Source organism: Triticum dicoccoides, chromosome 1B, assembly GCF_002162155.2.
Source record: "Triticum dicoccoides isolate Atlit2015 ecotype Zavitan chromosome 1B, WEW_v2.0, whole genome shotgun sequence".
NCBI classification, from domain to species: domain Eukaryota; kingdom Viridiplantae; phylum Streptophyta; class Magnoliopsida; order Poales; family Poaceae; genus Triticum; species Triticum dicoccoides.
Genome location: NC_041381.1, coordinates 64,045,807 through 64,056,844, shown reverse-complemented (window position 1 = coordinate 64,056,844; position 11,038 = coordinate 64,045,807). Strand labels below are relative to the sequence as shown.

Here is an 11,038-nt window from a genome sequence, read left to right as displayed (position 1 = left end):
AGCCTAGTAGTCCTGAGTTTGTTAGGAAGTCGTTTCCTCTTTGCTTTCGGTTCTACACCGGCTCCGCTCCCCGAGGCAGCACCAGTCTCAGTCTCAGTGCCGGTCCCGATGTCGGTCTGAGTCTTAGCGCCGGTCTTAGTCTCAGCATCGGTCTGCGTGTCGGTCTCAGTCCCCGATGCCACCGGTGGGCCCAGCAACAACATCGATTGATCGTCAGTAAGGCTAAAAAAATTGTCTGCCGCCCGGTAGGCGTCGACGCAATCACCAGAACCCTGTCCTTCATCGTTGCTAGCCATGTTTCCTATGATTAAATCTAGTCAATTAATTCTAGACCTAATAAAATGAATAATGACATAAAAAGGGCCTATTCTTTTGCAAGAATATTGACTCCTTCCTGGTGCGGCAAATCCCGGGCACTCGATATGTCCTAGTTTGTAGCACAAGTCATGCCGAAATTCACGGAAAATTTCGGCATGACCATTGCTAAAAAGTGGACAAATCGAGAACCTGAAATTTGCCGGAACAGGAATGAATCAACATTCTAGCAAAACATAGGCCACTCAGCATCATTCCCTGGAAACAACAAAGCCACTTGGGCACAATCGAACCACTTCAATGAAAAGATATAACATGACCACTTCAATGAAAAGATATAATCAACAATAAAAGTCTAGGAAGGGATCATCTTTAAAATAAAATTTGCCTAAATTCTTTTCCTTCACTAAACACTTCTCTGCCTAGGACAAAACCCAAATTATGTTGATCTAGCTATTCCTCTCTCTCACACAAACACACATTATTTTCTCTAACCCTTCTCTGCCTAGGACAGAACCCAATTAAATTGCAAAGGAACTCCATTTCTCTAACCTTCTGACCTAATGCTCTAAAATAAAATTTTCCTCTAACCTAGCTAACCTACTTAACCTAGCTTGTTAATCCAACGAACCTAATTAACCTACCTATTTAACCTAGTTAGTTAATCTAGTTTACCTACATAATTAACCTAATTAAATTAGTTAACGCAGCTAGTTCTCTGTCAAAGCCCTAAATAAATTTTTGCACTAATTAACCTAGATAATGAACCTAATTAAACTAGTTAACCTGACTAGTTCTCTGTCAAAGCCCTAACTAATTTTTGCACTAACCTAGATAATTAACCTAATTAAACTAGTTAACCAAACTACTTCTCTGTCAAAGCCCTAACTAAATTTTTCCCTAACCTAGATAATTAAGCTAATTAAACTAGCTAACCTATGCATGAGAGAGAGAGGAGGGGTGGGGGCTTACAGAGGATGGCTCCGGTGGTGGCGAGGGAGGCAGTGGTGGCGAGGGAGGCAAGGGCGTCTCCGGTGATGGCAAGGGAGGCAGTTGTGGCGAGGGAGGATCCGGTGGCGTCGACGGCGGCTCCGGTGGCGTTGATGAGGCCGCGCGGCTCCGTGGCGTTGGGGACGGCTCCGGTGGCGTTGACGGCGCACGGCTCTGGTGGCGTCGACGTCGGCAGGAGACGGCGGCGAAGTGGGGCGACGGCGAATCGGGGAGACGGCGGCGGGGTGGGTCGAGGGATTTGGGGGAGAAATGGTGGCCGGGGGGAAACGGTTTTTTGGTTAAGTCAAATTTAGCGGTAGCGCGTTTCGCAAAACGCGCTATAGCTAAGATAGCTACAGCGGTTTTTACAAAACGCGCTGCTGTTATAGCTATGTAATTTTCTTCCATTTTTTAATTTTCTTTTCTGTTTCTATAGCGGGGGTCTAGGACACGCGCTGCAGCTATGTTAGCTATAACGCCTCTTACAAACACACGCTACTACTATGCCTTCCTCGGTTTTTTCGCTTTTCCAATTATTATGCTTTAAATTTTATTTTTTTCCTTTCTCCTTTTTCTATTTTTTCATTTTCATTTACTTTTCTATTTGTTTTTCATCTTATTTTATTTCCTTTAGTAGTAGCGCTCTTAGTAGGAAACGCGCTACTACTTATACCCTAGCGGTAGCGTGCTTCTTCCAAGCCCGCTACTGCTATGTGTATCCTATCATTCTACCAACGGGAATATTAGTAGTAGCGCTTTTGGCACAACACGCGCTGCTGCTAAGGTTGTATCTGTAGCGCGGTTTTTCCTCAATCGCTACTGCTATCTAGCACTAGCGCTCTTTTTTGACCCGCGCTGTTGCTAAATTTCTGTGTATAGGCTTTTCCCTAGTAGCTATTAGGAGTAGAGATGTTGTCAATTTAATATTGACTGCTTTTGTTGGCTATATAGATGGCGTATGCTAGGCGCCATCCTGATGTCCAGTTAATCAACGCCGCCACGACTGTAGGACCTAGCAACTCGTGCGGCATACACGACGGGCCATCAAAGTCGTCATAGGACTGGCTCCTAGCATGAACATCCTTCATATAGACTCAGAAGGCCTCACTATACGGCGGCGCCGTCGCATCGCGTTGTCGGTTTTACTGTTCAGAAAGGCGATGTCAGGCGCTCGCCTTTGCGCGGTTAAGAGGTGGGCATTGGCCTAGCGCCTAGCTTTCGCCCTAGATGCTCAAAAAACGGCCAGCCATGTCCTTCGGAGATAAATCAGCTTAACCGGTAAGGTGTCAAGCAAATCAGCCAAAAAAACAATCTCACCCACAATCATATCTCCTACCCTACGAGGATTCAACCGCTCCGACGACAAAGCAGCTTATTCCGGCGAGGGGTCTAGCTTGTCAATCTAGAAATCGAGCTTCACATTCCGGTTCCCGATCAGTGTTGCAATCGAGAGAGGATGAGGGAGAGAGGCGCCATGATGCATCAAGGATAGATGACGAGGGGGAGAGGCGGCATGAGTAGACTATGCACATACCGATCTTTAGTAGGAGAACCACAATATGTCCATGTGTTTTAGTGGGCCAGGGCAGACCATCTGGGCTATTTCATCACACTAAAGTACTAAAGCCTAACGCTTGTGATGTAGAGATCTAAATAATTGTTGGCTAAATGCATGATTAGCGTGTGGCGCTTGCCTGATCATTTTTTCAGTGAATTATTTAAGTGAACAAATAAATTCATTAATATTTCATTGTTATTGTGCACGTCGTTAATTTTCTTTTGCTCTAGCTAATCTCGTATCATATAACTTCATCCATACACGCACTATTATACGATATGATGTATACTTTATTCGTCAGAAATAATCACATTCCAGCTATAGAATAGTAAATAAACATATGAAGTTCATACGGCACGTACCTTGCATATATTATGTAATCCTGAAGTTGTCCTTGATCTTCCTCTCTCGCCGTTGCCTTAAATTCCAGCTAGTGAATAAACGTTGATTATATTTTATCTATTCCTGAATAGAGTAAAAAAATGAGATATTAATGGTTTTTCTTATTGATCAATACCCTACAGTACACAACTAGAACCACGTGAATGTTCAGTACGCCGTGAATGTTCTATTTTGATACATGCAAATCAATGATCAGTTCATGAAGTTTATGTGTAAGAACATAAGCATTTGGGAAAAAATGAGTACCACAAAAAACAAATAAGGCATGACAATTGACATCAACATGATCTCAAGTATGGATAAGACATTAAGGACAATCTAATTTTATAGTAAGTTTTGATTTCTGACTTCTTTTCTAATATATTATTAAGAGTTATGCATTTGATGAAAAAAGGAAAGATATCTGCACCATACATAAGTATCAATATGAAAAAAGCAAAGACATTTGCTACCCAGCATTCCCCTGCATGGCCTACCATTTTATGTTAACCTCCTGTAAAATCCCTCAATCCCTAATTTATTAACAGATGTGATTTTGATGGAAAAGGGAAATAGATGTGCAGGGGACAGGTATATATGGTAGTGCTAGATTAAGCAATGATCTGCTAGCCAGTTATCCTCCGCATGGCCTACCTATATATGTGAACATCCTCTACCATCCCTCCTTGCTCTTCTTTCGGCCATCACAACAGCCAGACCTAGAGGAGAAGTTCCCAAGGAGTACATTGTGTAAGCAAGGAGCATCAAGAAGGCGAGTACCTCTAGGTATGAACAATTCTGGATCTTTATCTTCTCTAAAACTGTAATAGTTTTTATGTTTCCATGAGGTGTACTATCAAAAGTATGTTTGGTTGAGGTATACTACAAAAATATTGATTGCCATCATAGCCTCATAGGAAAGGAAACTGCTTTTTGATAAAAGTAGGTTCTGATTTAATTCACTAAATAATAATTATAATACGGGTAACCAAGGAACACTTATTGGGGGGGAATTAGCTTAGAATTACTAAGATAGGCATTACCTTCTGTTTCTCCATCAACTGGTACTAAACCATATCATAGTTTGGCCTCCCCTTTCTGATTGAGGTGGTTTGGGTTATCATTCCACAGCTGCACGTACATGCGCTCCCTATATTACCATCATTAAAAAAAGGTGTATGAGTGCAAATGATGCAAAAAATTATACAAACTATTGACACAAGATATAATATGACTTACCACAACAGTTAGCACCAAACAATAGCCAGATAGCCAGATTCCTAAAGAAAGAGAACATTCAAAACAGAAAAGCCAGTATAAGCCATGATCAATGAATTGCAGTGAGATAAAATCAAGCTAATTGTGAAAATGCCAAAACAGTGAATATTATGTATTTTACATAACCATGTCTGGATTTTTTGTAATATCAGGATTCCTGATAAGCATTTTTTTCCTATAGGAAGGGTTTCGATGCTTTATTAATTTTTAAACTGTAAATTTCTTAACCTGCAACACAGACTAAATGAGGCTAGAATCACAATATCATGTTGAACAAAAAAAATGCCATTTCAATATGAAAGACTTGCCCTTTTTATTGTTAACTAGGTAACTGAACGTGCGTTGCAACGGGGCACGTAGTCATGTGAAAATGTTGTGATTTGTTTAGACAATAACCGTGCTTTAACATAAAAAGGCTCTTTACCATTTTCTATGTAATTGCCCGTGTGTTGCTACGGGAGCAAAAAAAATCATCACAAGAAGAGTATTATGAAATGGTGTTCTTAGGTCACCAGAACATCTACCCGATCTTACTAACATGATATTTTGAGCAACATTAATAATATACATAATCATTGAACACACAAGTGTCAAAGAAAGCATGAATAGTATACTCTAAACACCATGTTTGCCAAGTTCAAACTAAATGAAGCAAGTGCACGCCATGATATTCAAGTTCACCGAAACTCTATTTCAGATTATTTTTCCAATGATGGACCTAAAATATTCCTATATACTTGTAGGAATCATAAATCACTAAATCAACAGGAAGTCCGGTCATAGATCACTATAGTTCCTCTGCAACAAACTGGAGCTAGCAAGATGAAGAAAATGGTGCCTGATTGTTAAAGAAAAGTGTGGATACATACCTATATATAGTATTTAGACACTTATATGCTAAACCAAACGGCACCTGATTGTCTTAAAGCACTATAACCATTATTTAGTATTTAGATACTTATATCTTAAAAGGTGGACAGATACGTCAAACCTTTCATATGCTAGCAACCAATATTGCTACTTAAAAATAATACCTCACTATGGTCCAGCTCCTCTGTAGTATTGGCTCGCTTCGTCGTTCTCGTTATGCACAAGTTTTGTTTGCCGAGGTGGCATCAGCTCCATGGTGGACTCCTCCGAGCTACTGTGCTCATCGACGCACTAGAAAAAACCAAAAAATAATCTGGCTATTTATACATGACGACAACAACAATAATTATGAGGGTATACAAGACCACCATTGAAATACTTTGTAACACTTACTTGTTTTATGGGGATATAAGCTCTCACACCCTGCATGCAAGTCAGAAAGCAGAAAATGATAATCAGTTTTCTTTTCTAGTTTGCATGGCAGAAGTTTATACATAACTACTTACTTGTCGCTAATGTTTTTCTCTCCCGGCAAGAATACACAAATAGGAAGAAATATATCTACTTACTATAACTACTTTTCTTTTCTGCCTCATCAAGAATATGCATAAATGTGAAGAGACTATAGCTTACAGGAATATGTGTGATCATTGTTCCATATACATTACCGAGAAATAACAAATACCACCTATAAAATTGTTCCGTACAACAATTCTGCAGTGCAAGATAATCAAAGAGGATAAACATTTGCGTCTTGATTGCATGATACACTATTCTCATGATAGATATATAATGACCATATCACAATGATAGATACACTATACTCATGCTAGCAATGGCCAGCCACATTCAAAGAAAATTCAGTACTTCCAAATAAAATTCAGTCAGGCACATTTGGTTTAATGTATTTTTTACTCACCTTATGTTTATCTTATGTTCAGGTGTGTCAGGTCATCCTTCCATAATTGATCTTAAACATCATGATTTAACTTATTTTTTATCATAATTCAACACTATGCCTGAATGCAATATAGCAGTACTAACTCGCACTACTGAATGTACATGAATATGGAAACCAATTAGAATTGTGTCGTATCATGCCAATTGAATTAGTAAAGTTTATGTCTAACAGGTGAAGCTAATGGCCAAGGTGCTGGCAGTTTTGTTTCTGAAGAGAAATGCATTGCATGTAGATCAGGGAAAAAAATTCTAACTCTTCATCCAATTCTCTCTTACACTTAGCTCTGAAGTTGCCATATTCAGAAACCTTGCTGTTATATGAAAACACGGGATTCACCGAGACTATTGGCAATGAACATGATGATAGTTTGAAGTATAGAGTATACAAGCATATAAATCGCATGATGTTGTTGGGATTCATTGGAACGGTGGGGCGGGGAGGGGCCGTATGTCTCACCTTGCCGCGGAAGTGGTGGGGGTTCCGAAAGACGGTGGAGTGGTAGGCGATGTAGACCAAAGGCTGCACCACCGTGACCCGAACTCTTGTTGGTGCTTCTTGCATGCGATGTAGACCACAGGCTGCACCACCGTGGCCATGTCTTGGCCGTCGGGGAGCAGTCTTCGCCCTAGCCCTGCCTGTGAGGCCGGGTCATGGCACCTTGATACAACAGCGAGTAGGAGATCAGTTCAGGAATCATCAAAAGGAAAAGTAGAGGAGGAAAGGGGTCGGATCTGCATACCGAAGCTTCTGGCATTGTAGATCGAGGCACCCCACTGCGGATCCACCATGGAACTCACCGGAGACCAGCACCAACGCGGATCCGACCGGAGGGCAACGGGATCCAACACCCGCGTCTGGGCGATGAAGCTCCATGCGTGCATCGACAGCAGTCACACACGTCTCGCCGGAGCATGGTGCGGTGGTCGCGGCTAGATGGCGCAGTGGTTGCGTGCTCCGCGACGTGCAAAGCGATGCGGCGGGGGGAGGTGAGAGGGAGAGAGGTGAAGCCGGAGACTAGTGCGGTGATCGCGGCAAGATGGTGCGGTTGTAGCGGGATCGGCGACGCGCGCCGCGATGTGGCGGGGGGATGTGGGAGGGCGAGAGGTGGCGCCGAAGACTGGTGCGGTGGTCGCAGCAAGATGGCGTGGTGGTTGTGGGCTCGGTGATGCCCGCCGCGATGCGCCGGGGGGGTGAGAGGGCGAGAGCTGGTGAGCGAGTAGACAGGAGAGATGAGTGGAGAGGAGAGGGACTGATGCGATGGGCGGAGTCGCGCAGCCGCCACCTACCCCGCGGCGACGCGGCGGCGGAGGGGAAAGTGGGAAGATGAAGTGAGTGGAGGAAGAGGAGCGGGTGGGTGGATAAGGTAAGCGGTGGGGGAGGCGGGCCGACGTGCGGGGAGGCGGGCCGACGCGCGGGGAGGCGGGCCGACGCTTGGGGGAGGCGGGCCGATGCGCGGGGGAAGTGGGCGGACGCCAAGCCCGTGATGCATTTGGTCTGGGCCTGGACTTGCAGTTTATGGCCCGTGTAATTCATTATAGTTTTTTGTTTGAAATAGTTTACAAATGTTTTTTTTGTTGGACATTTGTTCATAGCCTACAAAAATATTTTAAATAATTATCAAATGACTAATTACTTATATATGAACATTGAGGTTTGTTGTTTATCCCGAGTTCCATGGGGTAGGACATTTATTTAAACAACATTTATTTTAAGAGGTTTCCTTTTTTGCATAGAAAAAATTTGTGTTAGTTTCACTTTTATTTTTATTATATATTAAATATACTAATATGATGCGGTATGACATACCATTTATATTTCATCATGGTATATTTGTTATTAGTGGACGTCTGGAAAAAAATTAATTATTTTTATACCTCACAAATTAACATATATATTTACAGTACTAAATATGAATACTAAATATGGTATATTTGTTATTTGTTATTTACATACCTCACAAATTATCATGGTATATTTGTTATTTACATACCTCACAAATTAACATATACCTCACAAATTATCATGGTATATTTGTTATTTACATACCTCACAAATTAAACAAATTTGAATATATATATATATATATACTAAATATGGTCCATAAAAATAAATATTTTTATTTTTATGACATATACTAAGGGTATCACAAAACAAATCATAGAAAAAACAAATATACTTGGTCAATGTTGGTTTGTTTGTTTTAGTTTTTGTATGGCAATTTTCCATAGCCTATACAAATAATTAAAAATAACTTAAGCAATTTCAGACGTTTAATTACTTATAATGAACATTATAATTTTTTGTTTTCCCCGATTTGTTGTGTTAGTAAAATAATCTAAGCGTCATTTTTTCCTAATATAACCAAAAACTTTTTTTATTAGCAGAGAAAACAGTTGTGTTAGTTTCACATTCAGTTTTATCATATATTATATATGATTTTATGATGCAGTAAAAAGTATTAATTATATTTCAGCATAGATATAAATTGATGGGTTCCGACATACTCACTGATGCAACGATGACAGTCCACACTGAAACACCACGAGAAGAGGTGCATATAGCTAACCTTCCTCTTTATGTATCTTATAGATGATAATACGGAAGGGCTTTCTTTATTTTTCTTGTTTTTTCAGAATACAGCAGACATGGATATGGACTTTGCAGATGCACAAAAAGAATCCATTGAGGGTTCAGATGCGATGTCGCTGAAAGGGGACGAAGATTCACAACATAAAAATGTCAAAGAGGTTATATCTCATAACAAACCAAAAAAGGATGCTAATTTACATATTATCCCACAAGGTATTTTTTTTAATATTATTATCAATCTTATTTTTGTAATATTGTGTTTTGTATTCAACTAATTTTGCTCATTTTGATTGTTAAGTTGGATCATATTTTTATGAATTCGACAGACTATGTTTGTACCGCTAGGGATATTACAGTCATTGAATCAATCAAGTCTGCCCTGAAGAATACCCAGTTCGTAGACATTGGAGATGCCTTGTTATCAACCAACGATTTGGAATGCCTTATTAAAGATGATAAGTTCTTACATGACGGTGTAAGACCAATTTCACAAACTTTGTAATTATTAATACAAACAATATATAATATCATAAAATATAAATATAATCTAAATGCCCATTACAGGTGATAAATGCTTACATATATTGCATGCTTGCTCACGACCATCTACAAGATAGGGCGGGTGAAAAGGTACACATTGTTAGCACATTTGTATCTGGTAAGATAAAAGAAGATGGGGAAGAAGATATAGACCTATCAAAATATCACCGCATCGTGCATCATGTTAATACTTATCTAGAGCAAGATATGGTTAGTTTTTGTCTCGTTATCCATGCATATAATTATAGTTTGTTTTTATTTAATTCATATGTATAATGATTTATTAATATTTATATCTAATTCTGACTGTGACTTGTATGATGTTTACATCAGTTATTCATTCCGATTAACATGCCGGGCTACCATTGGTATCTAGTAGTCGCCAATGCACAAAAACGTGAGATTCAAGTATTGGACTCACTTGGTTCTCGAGTCAAAAGCAATGACCTTGCTACTACCGTAAATATATATTTTTACTTGTCTAAACATATGTTATTTTTGCCTTGATCCCTAATATTTCTCATATATAAAATAGTTGGTAGGACTCGAGAAGTGTCTGAAACTTGTAGAGCATAGTCCGGATTTTATCAGAGGTCATAAGTGGCCCGATCTCAATGTTACAAAGTGGACGGTTGTATAGCAGTTTCATAAGGCAATACAAACCGATGGGTAAGCAGTTATTACAATGGTTTGAGTATTTGATTAATCTGTGTGATATTCTAAAGCATTTTTTATAATATTATAGTGTATCATGTGGACTGTTTATGCTAAATTATATGGAATACTGGACATCACATGGACTGTTAGACAAGTTCACCCAGGTATTTTATTTTTATACATTATCTCGTTATATTTTATTTGATCACGGGATCAGAATAATATTCTGATCACAACCTGAACTGCCTGAGTAACGCGCCTGACCTTCTCTGTGAACTAGGTTGAACTTCCCGCAACATTGCCCAAATAGGGCTTGCTATATATCGTTGGAAGCTATGGACACCAATATCATGACCCAACTTAAAATTTTGGCAAAATATAAGCGGTTTAAGAGCAGTTTTAAAAACCGTTTTTTCTTCTCACAAAAAACGTGAGTCATATTTTCGATCGCATTTCTAAACCGTTTATCGGAATGAGGCATACAATATGGCGTTGGAAATCTACTACAAAAACGCTCCTTCCACATGTTGAAAGTTTTTTCTAATTCCCTATGGTTAAAGAGTAATTGGCAAAAACGTAAAATTTCGTAAACCGAACAGCTGAGTTCATTTTTTCGATGTCATTTCTAAATGGCTAATCCAATGGAGGCATATGCTATGGCGTTGGAAAGCTTATGAAAATGCGCTACTTTTTCATCTTGAAAGTTTTTTTCTAATTTTGAACCGTTTAAGAGTAATTTAGAAAATGGTCCAAGTCCTACCGAGTTCGTATTTTCGAGCTAATTTATTAACCATGCGTCCGAATGCAGCAAATGATATGGCGTTGGAAAGCTCGAACAAATGCGAAATTGTTTGGTATGTATTGTTTCTACCAATTCTTTACGGTTTTAAGTCAGTTTT

At 39.7% G+C, this 11,038-nt stretch overlaps 1 long non-coding RNA gene across 1 annotated transcript; it reads right to left on the bottom strand.

The window, feature by feature from the left end:
- Positions 1-3,897: 3,897 nt before the first annotated feature.
- Positions 3,898-6,995, bottom strand: LOC119301360. The gene is made up of 6 exons (XR_005147021.1): positions 6,810-6,995; positions 5,786-5,815; positions 5,557-5,683; positions 4,484-4,524; positions 4,288-4,394; positions 3,898-3,963 (listed from the first exon to the last, which is right to left on the bottom strand). It is a non-coding gene; the product is annotated as an uncharacterized LOC119301360 (long non-coding RNA).
- Between the last annotated feature and the right edge of the window lie 4,043 nt (positions 6,996-11,038).